Here is an 18,313-nt window from a genome sequence, read left to right as displayed (position 1 = left end):
ATCTGCTGTTTACCAATATAACCATTACTATCACCTGTATCCAGGAGACTTATAATCAGCCCTAAACTCCGCAGTGCCAAAAATCTTCATCTTCACCACCACCAAGCGGACAACCACCCTGGCACCAAGAGCCCAAGGGCTTCTGAGAGAGAACACGCTTCTCCCGCAGAGTCTGTCATTTAGAAAGTGATCCAGAAGGACAGGGCTGCCCTTCCTGGTACTCCTTTTCTCAGCAACCACTTTTAACACATCAGGATGCGGTTCCACCTTCCACAGCCCCCTAACCTACAAGAGGAATACAGAGGCTTAGTCTACATCCCTCGACAAGGGATCAGACGCCCAGAAGCCTGAAGGCGGACCAGCACCTCTCCTGAAAAGCTATCACCATCGCAGGGCCCGCCGTGTGATGGACTCAGGCTGGACTGTGTGACCTCGTGGTTCCTTCAACGTCTGTGTGAGTACAGAACCTTCCAGGGCTTTTCCTTTCATGGAGAACTGCGTGCAGACAGCCTGCCCAGTCTGTGACCATAGTCCCTGTGCACAGAAGCCCAAGTTCTTTTTAAATAAATGGCATTTCTCACTGGTTCTATATAAAGAGCATCTCTTCTCCTGGGTTCAAGACCTGTATGATGTTTGCAGTTACAGTAGTAGGCTCTCTCCACTGAGAAGACTGTGACATTTGAAGCAAAAAGAAAGCCTTACATATGTGGTAGCTGTTCCCTGGTGGCTCAGCTGGTAAAGAATCTGCCTTCAATGCCGGAGACCCAGGTTAGATCCCTGAGTCAGTGAGATCCGCTGGAGAAGGGAATGATTACCTACTCCAGCATTCTTGCCTGGAGAATTCCATGGACAGAGGAGCCTGGCAGGCTACAGTCCATGGGGTCACAAAGAGCTGGACACAACTGAGTGACTAACACTTTCACACTTTTCTTTCTAAGAGTATCTAATCCGTGTTAATTGATTAAAAATTGGAAGGAGAGCATTTAAAGGAGAACTGCAAGGCTTAAAGAAAGCAAATTATGATCAACATCACATAATTTGGTAAAACTGAAAGGAGTAACATTTTAAAACTCAGGACACACTGCATGGAAGGCTGGTAAGTTGAAGATTTATTACTGGACATGGAGCAAGAGCTGTGTCAGTCGCTGTCTGCATGGAGGGCAATGGCTCCGCTGTCCTGCAGGCAGGCCGCGTCCAGTGCAGACGGTTCCTCTCCCGGCTCCAGCCCCGAGGCCCGGGACCCCTCACCTGAAAGCTAGGGCAGCCCAGCCTCCTTCCCGCTGAGCCACAAGGGAGGCAGGCTTACTGAGGGTCAGGCACGATTCCAAGCACTCTGCATAAATGAACCAGTTTAAATCCTCACAACAGCTCCAGGGAAGTGACCCCCACCCCCGCTCCCTGCGGAAGGAAGCTCATCAGCCGGACAGCAGGGAGAAGAACCCGGGCCTTCTCACCCCACTTTCCCCCGAGCCTGCGCTCTGGACCATAAAGTCATCCCGACTCTGAAAGAAACCTGTGAGGTCAAGAGAAACCATCCACCTCCACCCGAAGGCCCGACCCGCCAGCCCCCAGCGCGTGCCCCTCAGGGAGGCGAGGCCACCACTGCAGGGGGACCCCCGACCCCTGTCTCCAGCAGATGCACGCGAGGGAGCCTGGGGGAAGGACTCCAGCCCACGGATCTCTGAGGGCAGCTTTAAACGTTCTTTTTTTTCCACCCAATTCCTCTGATTAAATGAAACCAAGCTAATTCATTTTCAAGAGAACATCACAAAAATATCAAAGTAGCAAAGGAAAAAGTTCAAAACTCAATTCTCTGCTTTGGCTAATCTTTACCAACTTTTGACTCTGATGGAGCTTTGAAATTAAGCATGGTATTTGCCTAAGTACAGAATATTAAGCTATTTCGTCCTTGTTTCTTGCTTAAGGAAGCTCCTATGAGGGAAGATAGGGAATATAGTTATTAGGACTATTGACAAAAAGGCGCCAGAGCGTCATCAAATTCCGGGTATATTGTCCCCAAACCCCGTCAAATAGATGAGGCCTCCCACCACGCCCTGTGCTCTACAGTGAGTATCTGTTAACACCGCAATGTTCCCAGCCCCTGCCTTCCCCGCCGGGGTGCTCTGCTGGCTGAGGGACCACCTGTGTTCCTTCTGGCCACGCCATGTGACTTCAGGGGTCTCAGGTCCCTGACCAGGGATTGAACCTGGGCTCCCGGCAGTGACAGTACCAGGCCCTGACCGCTGGACCGCCAGGGGAGTCCCCAGGACCAGGCCTATCTTGTCACCAGCATCTCCGCAGCATGACCACGCGGGCCCAAAGCCGGTGTGCAACGCTACTGACTGCCCCCTGCACTGGGCCTGGGGTCGGGGGACACCTGCACTGCCCGGGACCTCGGCTCCTCCCAGGGGCATCCCCTGCCTCATCCAGCAGTGCGGCGACTGAGGGCTTCGATGGGCTGGCGGACGGGGCAACGCGGTCAAGCAGACGAACGTCAAGGACTGGGGAGGGGCGCCCCCGAGGCACACAGGTTTCATCACCTTTTCTATCAGCGGGCACGTGCCGCACCTCCTCTCACCCTGACGCACTCAGGTCAGAGGGGAAGCCCTCCTCAGCACCTCCGTCTGCACGGGGTATACCTGAGCGTCGTCATCAGTATCCCACCGGAGAGAAGCGTGCCGCTGAGTGAACCGTCAGGAGCCGAGGGCAGAACCTGATGCTTAACCACGTCAGAGGCAAACAAAAAAGAAGACGGCACAAGCAAACGGCGCCAAGGAAACAGGAGGCACCCCTGAACCGCCCTCAGAGATCCGGGGGCAGGGATGACCCAGCAGCAGCCCAGCCACTTCAGAGGCACACGGGTACCAGACTCTAACCGCCCCTGAACCTGCAGCGACACTCAACACAACACCCCGAGACTTGTCCTGGGAGGAAAGGTGCACCAGGGCCCACTGGCCAATGTGACCCCCAACACACACACACACCCCTATACTTCTTAGAGGAAGGTGTGAAGCTGCTCTCCACTCTCCAGTGCTCAGAGCAGCCCCTTTAAGATCGGTCACCGGGCAGGCGGCTGTCACCACCCCCCGGGACATGAGCGGCAGGCTCAGGTGCCGAGAGAGCAGCAGGGGACAGGCGGGCTGGGCGCAGGAAGCGACAGGTCCGGGTCGAAAGAGGAGCTCCTCCGGGTCCTCCCGCACCACTCGCCCATGTGGCCCCAGGCAAGAAGAGCTGCCACTTCCGAGGGCCTCCACGCGTGGTCTGAACCCAGAACAAACACCAAGATGGACGGCTGTCAGCACGAGCAGATGCAGGAGAGGCCCTGGAGGCCCAGGGTAAACAGCTGAGGTCCTGCACCCACGAGCAGAGCCTGGAAACCCGGGTCCTGGCCTCACCCCAGCAGGGTTCCGAGAGCCCCCAGGCAGTCATTTCACCCACAATCAGAGGGGTGAAGTCATGCTGAGGCGGCCGGGGGCCCCAACAGGCAGCTGTGGGGGCAAGATTGAAAGGTCAAAGAGCAAAGGGTCCCCAAGAGGGCGGGTCGGCGGGGTGGCCAGCAGGTCAGGGGAGCACGTGCTGCCCACAGGGATCCGCGGGCATCGTCCAGGGGCCACCAACACGGAGATGGTGTGAAGGATCAGACCGCAAAGGTGGGGAAGCCAGGTCCCCCACCAGCTCCTGTGTACAGAGAGGAGGGGTGGGCACACAGAAGCTGCTGCTTCTGGTCTCGGATGTGGGGCTTCTGGCCGGCAAAACCAGGAAATAGGGGGACAGTGACGTGACTCTGCCATCGTGAAGCCGGACAGATGTGTTCACAAGGGCTGCTGTGCCCTGGACTCTGTTTAATCAGAGATTACAGCCTTGCTGGGGGGCTGAATCTCCTGGCTTTTCACTAAATGACAATGAGTTTTTCTTATCAAAAAGACTTGGCAATCCCGTGTCACGATCCCATCTAAAATAAATCCTGCTGCTCCATTAAATCTGGACATCTGCGAGCCTAGGGATGGGGGAAAGCCTTCAGAAAGCCTGGCAATTCAGGGGAGAGAGGAAGGGTCTGTGGCTTGAGGAGCATGTTTGGGTTGACCTTTTTGTTGCAGCGTCTACGGGGCAGGCAGAGAGGCAGACAGAAGTGGGGTGAAGGGGCGTGGACACTCATGCCCACCTTCACTCAGAAGGCAGCGCACAGGGGCACAGGGGCCAAGGGGAGGCCTGAGGACACCGTCCACGCCCACGGGGAAGGTGGGGGGGCCCTGTGCAGACGAGGGAGGGGCCCACAGACCAGGAGACAGCCCTCCCCACAGCAGAAGCAAGTGACAAGACCCCAAACATGAAACATCCTCCGCAAACAACGAACCCTGCATCTGGCTGCAAGGCTGCACGGAGGCCCAGGGGAGGCAGGAAGCTCACTCTGGGGGTCATGTCACGTATCAACACCATGAGACGAGGCCTCGCCAAAGACCGGACTGGAACACAAGGACTAAACACCAGCCGTGGACAGGATGAGTACGTAAAAAGAGACGCTTCGGGCCGTGGTGGAACCCTGAGGGCTGACTTTGGGCTCGCTCCGTACATCATACTGCTTCACTGAGGGCTGTTCACCCCTCGGGTAACACAGGGCCTTGTATGCCAATCCGGCTGGCTGACTGCTGGGCTCCTGGCTCCATCCTGCTTAAACATATCTGGGATTGTCAAATAAGACTCGGGATGAACGTATAATCCTGGCCCGCACTTGCTGCCATAGCTGTTCCTCTCGGCGTGCAGGGAAAATAACAATGAGAAGCAGAGAGCTTTTTTTCAAAGGCACCATCCCCCCACTTATTACATTTTCCAAAACCCCAGGGACTTGCCCAGGAGGCAGTGGGCCTTGGAGAGACAGAGACAGGACTCCTGCCCGGGGAAGCGTGTCCATCCTCTGGAAGGGCCGATGGGAAAAGACAGTGCGGGGCAGAAAAGTTGGTGCGGTCTCTACGTGGTGAGGGGGTCAGAGGGGACACAGGCCCCTTTGTCAAAGTTTTATTTTGTCTTGGTAACTTAGCACTCAAAAAAAAAAGAAAAAGAAAAAGCTTTTCCCAGACAAGAGGATTTTCACCTAATTCCAGTCACAATTACAAAAATAACCTTTAGGCCTCAGCTTTTCCTCCCCAGCAGCGTTGGCTCAATAAACACAAATATGTCCTAAGATACACGACCTCTTGTTGGGGGGGCGGGGAAAAATCAGCAGAAGGTAAAGCATTACAGAATATTAAATGTAGGGTTTCAGACATACTGGCCAGGGGAGGGAGAGGAGGGCGGGGCAGGGAGACCCACACAGTTTGGGCTTCTTTCTGCTCATCCTCTTCCCGAAATAAAATATATAGATTCTGAAATAATGTCTACTTAAACCTCAAGATAACAGCAACTAAATGCCCAAAATTAAAAAACAATATTCGTATTCATCAGTTACTTTGTCATTCAAAATTACCACTCATTTTAATTACCTCCATTTAATACGGACAAAATCACAACTCGGGTATTTAGGCATTAAACTTCTCAGGGAAATGAGGTCTCCCAATGGATCCGGGATGCCCTGGCCCAGAAATGAAGGCTTCAGCTCCCCTCACCCCAAGTCCGCTCCATCTTCTGAGACCACAAGCCCTTTCCTCCCTCCCCTGAACTGCAGATGAGTCCCGGGGGTCAGGGCCCCTTCTCGTGGATTCCAGGCCTGGCCCCGAGCTGTGTGTGGCACCCTTGTAAATACATTCCCTTCATCCTTCCAATTAGCATCTGTGCCTGTCAGCTGGGATAAACATCCTCACACCCCCACACTGGGCACGGTGTTTGCCAGCTGACAGGCCACAGGCTGGGGTGAGTCATTCAGAGCCTGGAGCCACGCTCTGGGGAGCACGGACAACAGAGGCGGACAGCACACCGTCCTCCCCAAAGCGGGGAGAAGCCTCCCACCCCAGACAAACCGGCCAGAGCCCTGACGCTCCGCAGTTCCCACCAGCCTTCCCCGGGCACCTTGCTAACCCGGGTCCAAAAACACCACTGAGGATCCCAAGGCTGGGGGCTCCCAACACAGACGCATTTACGCGCTGATGAGGCCAGGCCCACTCCGAGCAACAGATTCGCAGGGTCTGGGGTCTGGAGAAGGACTCTGTGTTTCAACCCAGCTCTCCTGGAGATGCAGACAGAAAGTGCCTTGAAGCCCTGGAGAAACACTGAGGCATCTGACCTCATTGGTTCCTAGCCCTGAATGCACTTCAGAATCGCCTGGGGCCTGAGAGTCCAGTGACGTCACTCCTGGGTGGAGTCTGGGCAGCAAGACAAACATCATAGGATATCCCTTCTATGTGGAATTAAAAAAAAAGATACAAGTGAACTTATTACAAAATAGAAACAGATTCACAGACACAGGAAGCAAACTTACTGTTACCAAAAGGGAGGGGGAGGCAGCTGGGATAAACCAGGAGCTTGGGATGAACAGATATAGACTACTATATACAAAACAAATTAACAACGACCTACTGCATAGCACAGGGGACTATATTCAACACCTTGTAATAACCTATAATGGAAAAGAATCTGAAAAAGAATATATACACTTACATGTATGTATTTAAATATGCATTTTATAACTGAATATATATTTATATAACTGAACCACTTTGCTGTACACCAGAAACTAACACAATTTTGCAAATCAACTATATGTCATTAAAAAAAAAGCCCTACTTCAGCAGAATCTAAGATACAGTCGGGTCAGGGGCCACTGATGAGGTGGCTCTAGCCATGCTGGTACGGTACCCGACCCACCCGACAATTACTCGTGGCTCCTGCCCACCATCCATCTCCAGGGAAAGCTCTTTCTGTTGTTAGAGGGAAGCCCAGCCTACACGGACGGCTGCACACACTGAGGCCTGGATCAGAGTGCTTCAAAGGGAGGTAGAACAGTGACGGGAGGGAAAATAGGGCTGCTCTGATGTTTGGAAGACGGGGGAAAGAGTGGGGAAAAAGAGGTGGGAAAAGATGTAAAAGGGGTCTGTTTGAATCTAATTCAACAGACTACTTCCCATTTTTAAATAAAATCAATTTTTAAGAAATTTCTCTGCCTGTGATACAAATATACTTTTTCAAAGGTAACCTTAAAAAAAAAAGTTAAACCAGAAAACAGAGTGCAAAAGTATTTTATAAAGGGCTCAAACACACATTTACACAATTTCAAACAATACTGTAGACAAGAGCTTAAGGGCTTAAATATATAAGCTGCCCACTGACAGAAGAAAAGGTATGCTATTAGGAACACGTTTAACTTCTTAAAAAGAAACATTTCAGAGCTTACACACTGAAGCTGGTAGTGCCCCTGAAGCAGGCAGCACAGGAGGCGCGCATACATATTCTGGTGTTGTCGCCAGATGTCTTAGCGTTCCTTCTCAGAACTGCAGTGAGCATTTCTCGTAACCCACGGTTTTGAGAAAATCTTGCAGAACCAATGCAGTCTCTATCAATTACAGAAAATTCAACACCGGGAGCTAGTATAAAATATACTCTGTGTTTCCGCTGAATCTCACTCTGAAGATGATATGTTAAGTTTGCATCTATGTCCATGTCCTAAACCAATCCTCCCGGGCCCTCCACCCAAGTTTAAGGCAGAGAGAAGATGGAATGTTTGCTTCTGCTGAGGGGTCATCTGGGTTAGTACAGCACACTCTTGAATTCTGGACTGTGCAAAAAATCATTTTCTGTACTTAAGCCGTTAGTCCATGGATTTAGTCCATGGCAAGAAAACTTTTGGCCTAAATGCCGTCTAGGATCTTGAAACCATCAGGAACTGTCTAGGTTCTGTTAGGTTTTTTTTTTTTCTTGTTTTAAATGGTGATGCCTCTTTTAAATTAAAGTATAATTAGTTTACAATGTTCTGTTTTAGCTGTACAGCAAAGTGATTCAGTTATACATATATGTATATGTATTCTTTTTCAGATTCTTTTTCCTTATAGATTATTTATTAAGTATTGTTACCTGTGCTATACAGTAGGTCCTTGTTGGTTATCTATTCTGCATGAAGTAGTATGTACCTATTAATCCCAAACACCTAATTTATCCCCCACCCCTTTCCCTTTGGTAACTGTAAGTTTGTTTTCTATGTCCATGGGTCTATTTCCATTTTGTATATAAGTTCACTTGTATCTTTCGTATATAAGTTCACTTGTATCTTTTTTTTTAAGATTCCACCTACAAGCAGTATCATGTATTCGTGTTTCTCTGTACGACTTACTTCACTTAGTATGATAATCTCTAACTCCATGTCACTGCAAATGGCGTTATTTCATTCTTTTTATGGCTAAGTAGTATTCCTGTGTGTGTGTGTGTGTGTGTGTGTGTGTGTGTGTCACATCTTCCTTATCCAGTCATCCGTCAGTAGACATCAGGTTGTCCCCATGTCCTGACTGTCTGTAATCTCCAGTCATCCACATCAGGCTACCCCCGTGTCCTGACTGTCTGTAATCTCCAGTTATCTGTCAGTAGACATCAGGCTGCCCCGTGTCCTGACTGTCTGTAATCTCCAGTCATCCGTCAGTAGACATCAATCTACCCCCATGTCCTGACTGTCTGTAATCTCATCTGTCAGTAGACATCAGGCTGCCCCCGTGTCCTGACTGTGATCAGAGCTGCTATGAACAGCATGGTACATGTGTCTTCTGGCTCCAGTTTAACTTACACTAGTTGCCCTAGAGATTAAAATGCAGACTCTGGGATCCTGCCCTGGGAATTTTGATTGTATAGTCCTTGGAGAAGGTAGGCAATAAGCAGTTTTTACAAGGATTCTGACATAGGTGGTCCCAGAGCCCACCTGGAGAAACACTGCTCCAAGTGAACGAAGGAAGAACAAAACCCAAAGTCTAAATTTCCAGGCAGAAAGAAGTCTTGCTTCCATCATACCTGAAATCCCCTTTCTCTGTGGTCTGTGGTCAGCAGGACATTCTGATTTGCTGGACTTTTTCATCTTTTTCTCCATCCTCCCTTTCATACCTACAAATATGGTTTTGCCCACATAGTCTGCAGGCCTCTGGGGACAGACTGTGACTTGCCACCTCTTGGACAGGATTCTTCCTTCTGCTTTATCTGTGATAACATCCCAGTGCCTGAGGTTCAGAGAAAGCAGAGTAAATGTCTCCTGACTATTTGAACTTACTCTCAGAAGTTTTGGCATGCTTTGGAAGAATTTAAAATGCATTATAAAGATCACATCTTATAATGCCATGAATGTGCTAAACCTCTCATCTCATTGATTCTCTGCCAGCCATCTACTGCTTTCTAAACAGATTAATTCACATAATTCAAGAAATCTACACCTAAGGCTGGACAGAGGGGCTGCAGACCCTGCACCTTGTTACAAAGCGCCTTCCACAGAATAAGCGCTCCTGCAAATCAAAAAGTGACCAACATGGGGACTCTCCTCTCGCGTCCAGTTTCTCTCTGAAGTGAAAATGGAAGCAACAGCCCCAAGGGAAAAGCCTAAGAGATCACCCTATTCATTCACCCGTTCACATATCAGATTATTTATGCCACTAATATTTAGTGGACCCTGGAGACTTAGGTCAAGCTGTGTGGCAGAAGGTAAGGAGGCAAAGGTGAGTAAGAGGTACAGCCTTGGCCCACAAAGACTTCAAAATCCAGGGGGCAAGAGAGCAGTATAGTGTGACGCCCCACACCAGAGACCTTACCAGCGTGGGGAGAGTCTTTAAGTGGGAAGGGCAGGTTGATGACTTAAACCTTATTTACCTCCACTGATTTTTATAATGAACCATATGCTGCTTTTATAATTTAAAAAAAAAAATCCCAAAATGAAATAAACTTGGAAACACAATGAGTAAATGGAATCATTCAAGGGTCTTAGAAAGAAGGAACACTGTGTGTGGTCCTCAAGACTTAACATGGAATAACCAGGCTTAACATGCCCAGAATCCACTTTGGTCCCATCATCACTGACAACCAGACTTCAGAAAAAGAATACTGATGACTGGTTCCCCCCACCACCCTTCTGCCTTCTGAAGGGTCTGCCTGGATGGCTCATCCCCATGCCAGGCAGCCGTCAAACCATACACATATGACCCGAGTGACTGAAGTCCTCCGTTAACGAAATCCCAGTCAGCCATCCAAGGCACACTTTGCATCAGGACTGTTCCCATCCCTTAGAACTGGCAGACCTCGCAGGAAGCCAGGAATCGGCTGTTTCCTTTAGGAAGTGGGGCCGGGGTGCCTTTGCAGCACTCCTCTGATCTCGTAAAGAGAGTCTGGGCACACACACAGAACAAAGCAATGAGGGTTATAACCTCCTGGTGCCGCTTCTCAGGTCACAGAGGACCTCCCGATGCCAAATCAGCCCACGTTTACTGACCATCCCGCCTCCTCTTGCAGGCAGCCTTCCCGGATGCACATCCTGCATCCAGCTCCCGGGCAAGCTTTCAGGAGACCCCCATCGCCCTCCCTGCTCCTTCCCAGCCCCTGGTCTCAGGTTCCTTTCTATCAGTTCTGTCACAGTGCAGCTCCCCAGGGTCCTGCCCTCCCACAGCCCCTGGGCCACGTCATCTGTGGTGAGAGCTCTAACTCCACCTGTAAGGTCCATCTTCTGGGGTGTCTGACGCAGTCAGGCAGCAGCTTGTCCTTGATGCCAGCCAGCACTCTGCCAACCGGCCCCCGCCAAGCGGCGGCTCCTCCTCGCATTTTTCTCAGGGATGCCTCCCAAACCTTCAGCTCCCCGGAGCCTCAGTCCTAATGTTCTGCTGCCCGCCAAACACCCTCACTGGGATCTTCCAAAGGCGCCTCCCCGCATCTCTGCACTCAGTCCTGCTCCTGCCTTCAGGATCTCCTGTCTCCCCGTGGCGGGAAGCAGGGGTTCATCCCAGACCCAGACCTTTCACTCGCCCTTCCCCCCACATCCAGTCACCTCGCCACCTGTCACCCTTGGGCCTGGTCCAGCATCTCCCCTTCCCCTGCTCCCCACCCAGTCTCTCCATCCCCCACATGGACGCCTGCCTCCTGCCCCCAGGCTGCCCCCACCAAGCCCAAGCTCCCTCTGGGTGACCTCAGCATCACCCTTTCACAGACCCAACACCCCCACCGCCCCGGGTTTCCAGAAAACGCTCCTCACCAGGTCCCCGGGCCCTCCCAATGCCCCTGCCGTCCACCTCTCTGCAGTCTCATCTCTCGCCATGTGCTGCGGTAACAGACTGCATTTCCCAAGTTTCACACCTTCAGACCAGCACACGTGCTATGTCATCTGCCTAGGAACATCCTTCCTGCGTTGCTTTGTCTCTACCTGTGACTTGTTCCTCAGAGCCTGAGTAAATGTCACCTTTCCCAGGAAGTCTTCTTAATATTCCTCCATCCCCGGGAAGGACGGAGGCCCCACCCCACCCTGTGCTCCTTCAGGCACACCTCTAACCTCGTCCAGTCATCACAGATGGACCTGTTCTTTCACCCCTGTCCCTAAATCCCCTGAGAGCCATCACCCTTCTGACCTGTTACTGCTGGCCCCCAGCACAGAACTCAAATACGTGGTTTTGGTTAAAAATTCAAGAAGTCAGTACAACTCATTTCAAAACTGTTCCTGCCCCACTGTCCCTTGTCTCAGTGAAGTGTGCATTCTGGCCAAGAAACTTCACCCGGGCTCTGATGGGCCTTTCACAAGGAAACATGCTGCCTTAATTTTGAGCACTGACTTGAGTTTTATTCTTCCCATCTGGACCACTGAGGAAGGTCATTAACAGTTGCCAACACGGCCAAGTGGCATCTTAGAAATAAGAATAACTTTGGCTGGCAGCACAGTAGGGCTCCAGAAGCCAGAGCATCTGCTCAGGAAATGCCAGTGACCTAGAGGGAGACCTCTTCACCATGGTTCAACGGGCCACACCTAAAAGCTGACTAGTCCAAGATAAGAGCTCAAGGCAGGGACCTTGATGACAAGGTCTGAGTTATGGATAAATAACAGGTGGTACATATACACAATGAAATATTAGCCATAAAAAAAGAATGAAAGAAAGCCATTTGCAGCAACATGGATGGACTTAAGAGATTATCGTACTAAGTCAGTCAGACAGAGAAAGACAAATACCATATGATATCACTTCTATGTGAAATTAAAAAAAAATGATACAAATGAACTCATTTACAAGAAACAGATTCACAGACTCCAAAAACAAACATATGGGTACCAAAGGGGAAATGTGGTAGGAAGAGATAAATTAGGAGTTTGGAATTAACATACACACACTACTATATACAAAATAGATAAGCAACAAGGACTCCTGTATAGCACAGGGAACTCTGCTTTATACTCTGTAATAACCTACAAGGAAAAAGAATCTGAAAAAGAATGGATTCATGTATATGTGTAACTGATTCACTTAGCTGTACACCTGAAACTAACAAATTATAAATCAACTGTGCGCTTGCGTGCTAAGTCGCTTCAGTCGTGTCTGACTCTGCAACCCCCTGGACTGTAGCCTGCCAGGCACCTCTGTCCTGGGATTCTCCGGGCAAGAACACTGGAGTGGGTTCCCATGCCCTCCTCCAAGCACAACACTGTAAATCAACTATAGGCCAATACAACATTTAAAAAATAGAATTAAAAAAGTTAGGAAGGTCTGAGATAAACATGGGGAGGGAGGAACCCCTGTGACCCACTCAGTTCCCAGGGTGCCGGCTGCCCCCTGCACTGATCGGGGGCCGCTGATGAGAGACCCGGCCTCCGCTGGCCTTTCCGGTTTCCCTGGGGACCCCACGGCCCCCGGCCCCAGGCCGCCTGTGGCGGGGGATGCGTGTGAGTTACCGGCACGTGGCCCTCCCATGTGCGTCTGCCTCGCTCAGCAACACCCCCGCCCCCCACGTGCGTCTGCCTCGCTCAGGCCCCACCACGTGCATCTGCCTAGCTCAGCAGCACCCCCACCACGTGCGTCTGCCTGGCTCAGACCCCGTGTTCCTCTCCACCCAGCACTCACCCACCCGGCTGAACACAGGAAGGCCTGTTCCTCCACAGCCTGCAGCACCGCCAGACAAAGGTGAACAGCGGAGTTAAACACTTCAGAACAACACCTCTTAACGCGCAGTGGCACTTTCCCCGAGCACCTTCACCAACGACACACGTCGGGTACACACGGGGCTGATGCTTCACAGAGCTGGAAGAGGGCTGGGCGCCTGCGCTCCGCCTGCTTCGGTCCACATCCACTACCGCGGGCCCACCCTGAGCCGCGGGCCCGGGGGTGGCGGGGCCTCCCTCACTGCTCTCAACACGAGACTCTAAGGCAGGCAGAGACTTCCAAACTGCTTCCTCGCCTCCTTCCACACTCTGTCCAGTTGCCTGTACCTTATTACATTCTCTGGAAATCCCCATCTTGATGGTTACCTATCCACTTCTACCTTTCAAGCCTATAGCTTCCTCTTGGTGTTCATGTTTTCTCCAGAAAGTCAAAAAGGCAAGCGTTATTGATTAATCTACCTTGGTAAAACAGTTAAATATTTACCAATAATGGTTCAGGAAATGTTCGCAAACTTAAATGAAGTGAGTGAAAGCAAGACAGAAATATCTACATGCTGTATAACCCCAATTTTGTGAAGCAGGTAATGAAAAGAATAATGATAAACAGAATACATAAAAACATTAATGATGACTGTTTCTGGGAAGACACAAAATTTGCATACTAGGGAGACAGAATTGTGATTTGGAATCTAACAAAACCTGGATCCACTACTCAATTGCCCTGTGATGAGCAACCAAGTTTTTAAACCTGAGAGATGATTTTCTCAACTGTCAAAAAAGGAGTACAAGCTTCCTTCTTGGAGCTGGTTTGAGGATTAAAGGTGAAAACACACAGGCCGTGCGTGCCTGGCGTCACAGCTTATACCCAGTAAGCCTTCAGGAAGTATTCTGAGGATAAAGATCTACCGGGCTCTCTTGGTTAATCAACCGTGTTTCTTTACGCTGCCTTATTATTATGGCTTACAAGCAACCTGTGTTTTGAAAAACATAAGGTGCTAAAGAAACGATCCTTGTATTTCCTGGTTCTACCCTCCCCAGTCATCTCAGGGACAGGTCAAGTGTTATTCACATTATCTAGAGCAAGACATCACTTCATGGGAAATAGATGGGCAAACAGTGGAAACAGTGTCAGACTGTTTTTCTGGGCTCCAAAATCACTACAGATGGTGACTGCAGCCATGAAATTAAAAGACGCTTACTCCTTGGGAGGAAAGTTATGACCAACCTAGATAGCATATTCAAAAGCAGAGACATTACTTTGCCAACAAAGGTCCGTCTAGTCAAGGCTATGGTTTTTCCAGTGGTCATGTATGGATGTGAGAGTTGGACTGTGAAGAAAGCTGAGTGCCGAAGAATTGATGCATTTGAACTGTGGTGGACTGCAAGGAGATCCAACCAGTCCACTGTGAAGGAGATCAGCCCTGGGATTTCTTTGGAAGGAATGATGCTAAAGCTGAAACTCCAGTACTTTGGCCACCTCATGCGAAGAGTTGACTCATTGGAAAAGACTCTGATGCTGGGAGGGATTGGGGGCAGGAGGAGAAGGGGACAACAGAGGATGAGATGGCTGGATCTCATCACTGACTCGATGGACGTGAGTCTGAGTGAACTCCGGGAGTTGGTGATGGACAGGGAGGCCTTGGCGTTCTGTGATTCATGGGGTCGCAAAGAGTCGGACACGACTGAGCGACTGAACTGAACTGAACTGAGAGCAAGACAAAAACAAAAAGACAGCAGCTAAGTTGGGGGTACTCAAAGAAGAATTTCCCAGAGACCAGAAGCCTCCCGTGTACACCAGGAGTGAGCCGAACATCAGTGGGTTAACCAGGTGAGTCACCCAGGTGCCAGGTCAGTGACAGTTTGCACACAGGAGAGAAGGCTATGAAAATGGGTGCCATACTAAGAAAATTCAGGTGGGACCAGCGATCAATCTGATGGAGCCAGATGCTGATACCAACATGTCAGCATATCAGCTGAAGGTATTCTCTACACCTTCACGATCCATATCAAGAATTAAACACCCCATTACAGTGCTTGCGGAATATTCACTGTCTGAGAAAAGAACATGGGATGACCTTGGCCACTGGCCAATCAGAGATACAGTCCTCTCTATAGGAGAGCGCCATCCATACCTACTTCCAAAGGACCTGGGACATTCACATTGTCTAATCTTTTTACTTGGTTTTCAAAAGCAAAACCCCATAAGGTCTTTGTTTTGGGCTTTCCTTGTTCTACACTTCAGGCAACACACCGATCTTTTGCCAAAACAGCACAACAATGACCTTAGAAGAATCACTTCAGAGCTTCCCGAGAAAGCACTGCTCCCCCTCATTAGCTCATGTTCCCTTTCTGGATACAAAAGACATACAAGCCACCTCTCACAGTGGACCACATTTGCTGGTGGCTGAATTCATTCATCAGGTAGAATTTCATGAGTTTAAATCTCTTAGGATAACTTCTTCCTCTTTTCATCTCCAAATGCGAAGAGTACTTAGTCCTAATATCGTCTATATTCTTTCTCTCAAAACAGACTAAAACTATCAGCCTTACCTTTATCATGCTCAGTGTTCCCCAAAATAATTAAAAGTGCCACCCCTCTGGGTTTCTTACTGAAGCTCCATCCCTTACTAGAAATGTGACTTGGAGGCACATCACAGCTTATTCAGACCCCAGTGTCCTCATCAGTCATCCTGAGATGCTGCTGATCCAGCTCGGAAGACTGGTGTGTTGATTAGATAAATCGCAGGTGTGATGAGACAGCACTTGCCTAGCATAAAGCACACAGTATCTAGACGTCACTTCAGGAAGAAGCATCCCCCACCTGCGTCACGGCAGCCTTCAGACCTGCCGGAGTCCTCGCTCTTGCCCTGCATTCTTAGTCTCACGATGCCGGTGCAGACCCTCATGGTGTGAAGTGAAGGACGACGATAGGGTTAATTCCAGCAGCCGACCGCGTTCACTGCATACAAGGCACTGTTTTAAGTCCTCTGCTTGTATAGCCTCTTTTAAGAGTCGTCATACCATCTCACAGACGAAGAAACCGAGAAAGACAGAGCTGAAGCAACTCGTACAAGATGGTGATTCCTGTCCTGAAAACCTTTCAGGATTCCATGTTGCCTAAAGCAAGTACTTCAAACATCCCTCAAATGTAAAGTGTATTTTCAAAATACACTTTAAACTAGTTTCTAAAAATTCAAATTTTAAAATAATCATGTACGTGTGTAGGGTGGGCACCCACCGGGTTGATCTGTCTCTGAGTTTACGCATTTTTGTGCAGGTGTGGGGAGGAGTCTACCCTTCCTCTTTGGGGGCATACACCTGAATTTCCTACAAATGGGCCACTCACTGGAAGACTGTGAGAGCGCAGCACAATCGAGTGTGCGTGTTTACTAGGCTTCCATGTGATCAGTGCATGTTGCTGTTTAGTCATTAAATCGTGTCTGACTCTTTTGTAACCCCATGGACTATAGCCCCCCAGGCTCCTCTGTCCATGGGATCTCCCAGACAAGGGTACCGCAGTGGGTAGCCATTTCCTTCTCCAGGGGCTCTTCCCAACCCAGAGACTGAACCCACATCTCCTGCACTGGCAGGCAGACTGTTGACCACTGAGCCACCATATAAAACCATACAATTCCAGGATTCAATTAAATGCAAGTTGCGGCAGCTACTGCTCCTGCCTTACCAACAGCTGGGTTTCCCTTCTTCTTGTGTAAACAGCTAACTGCACTTCCAAGCTCTGCTCAGTTCAGTTGTGGACATAAAACTGGCCAATAGAACATGGATGGGGATGAAGTAGGCCACTTCTCAACACAGCCCACAAAATTAACCCAGGCACAAACCCCATCTCCCCCTCCCATTGGGGGCCACTAGTTGAAGGAAAATATGCATCCAAGAAGGAAAAGCTGGATCCCTGAATACATAGAGCAGAGCCTCTCACCTCCCCATTCCATGACCTCCCAGCATACACGTGCGCGCGCGCGCGCGCGCACACACACACACACACACACACACAGGACTGTAGGCTGACAGACTGATCAGCAAGTCTCTCATTCTGTTGAGCCCTTGAGATTTCTGCATTTTGTAGCAATACTCAGTCTCTCTTGACTAATGCACAGAGCTGAGCATAGTCAGAGCAAACCCTTTACAACACAGCAGTGGTCAGCCATACACTGAATCTCGGGACAATTCAGGTAGCTGTAGTTCTTACTCTATGCACTAGGCATGTCTCTGATCTTGAGAATGTCTCTGATTTATTTGGCCGCACAGTTTGTGGCTTTTAGTTCCCTGACCAGGGACTGAACCCAGGCCCACAGCAGTGAAAGCTCCAAGTCCTAACCACTGGACAACCAGGGAATTCCCTCTTCTCTGATCTTTGATGAATTTAAAAATTTTCAGTGAATATCCACTAGGCAAGCACTGAGATATTTGCAATTTTAATGATACCATTGACTCTGTGAATATATAACAAACATTTGAAAATTTTTTTCCAACAAACAACTCAGCTGAGGTTATCCACTTATTAACTCCCTCCAAATTTGCAACTAAAGTATTAGAACTGTTAAAGACTGCATGATTTCAACTTCAAACCAAAAATCTCCATTGTTCTCTCAAGTCTCTTTCAAATCAGTTATACTGTAACTGACACCTCAGAGAAGGCAATGGCACCCCACTCCAGTACTTGCCTGGAAAATCCCATGGATGGAGGAGCCTGGTAGGCTGCAGTCCATCAGGTTGCTAAGAGTCAAACATGACTGAGCGACTTCACTTTCACTTTTCACTTTCATGCATCAGAGAAGGAAATGGCAACCCACTCCAGTGTCTTGCCTGGAGAATCCCAGGGATGGGGGAGCCTGGTGGGCTGCCGTCTATGGGGTCGCACGGAGTTGGACACAACTGAAGCAACTTAGCAGCAGCAGCAGCAGCAGCAACTGACACCTCTCTGCATGCAGTGAGCACTGTATTTATATAACAATCTAAGTCATTAATGTTGAATTCCTTACATATGTCTGTTGTGCCTGTAGAATTACCTCCTTAAGGGACAGAAGAATTCAGCAAAGAGCCTTACACAAACACAGTAAGTACTCAATAAATGTTGCTTGAATAAAAAATAATAATAATAATTATGGGCTATAGTTGATAATCATAAGCATTAAAAAAAAAAAAAAAGGCCTGGATCCATGGTTTTTCCAAACTAAAAAGATTTAAGAATCACAATTTATTATTAGCTTTGAGCAGGTACATATTCAATGCATACAAAGCCAATTTAAAATCCACACCATTTCTATATGTAATCTA

The 18,313-nt window shown here is 49.3% G+C and overlaps 1 protein-coding gene across 1 annotated transcript in view; it reads right to left on the bottom strand.

Annotated features, from left to right (window-relative positions):
• The window catches only part of LRRC1 (leucine rich repeat containing 1), a 134,921-nt gene that overhangs the window by 57,364 nt on the left and 59,244 nt on the right, over window positions 1–18,313 (bottom strand). The window lies entirely within an intron of this gene.

The sequence above is a fragment of the Bubalus bubalis genome, chromosome 2, assembly GCF_019923935.1.
Source record: "Bubalus bubalis isolate 160015118507 breed Murrah chromosome 2, NDDB_SH_1, whole genome shotgun sequence".
Taxonomy (NCBI): domain Eukaryota; kingdom Metazoa; phylum Chordata; class Mammalia; order Artiodactyla; family Bovidae; genus Bubalus; species Bubalus bubalis.
Note: the sequence above shows the minus strand (reverse complement) of the source record. Positions and strands in the feature narration are given on the sequence as shown.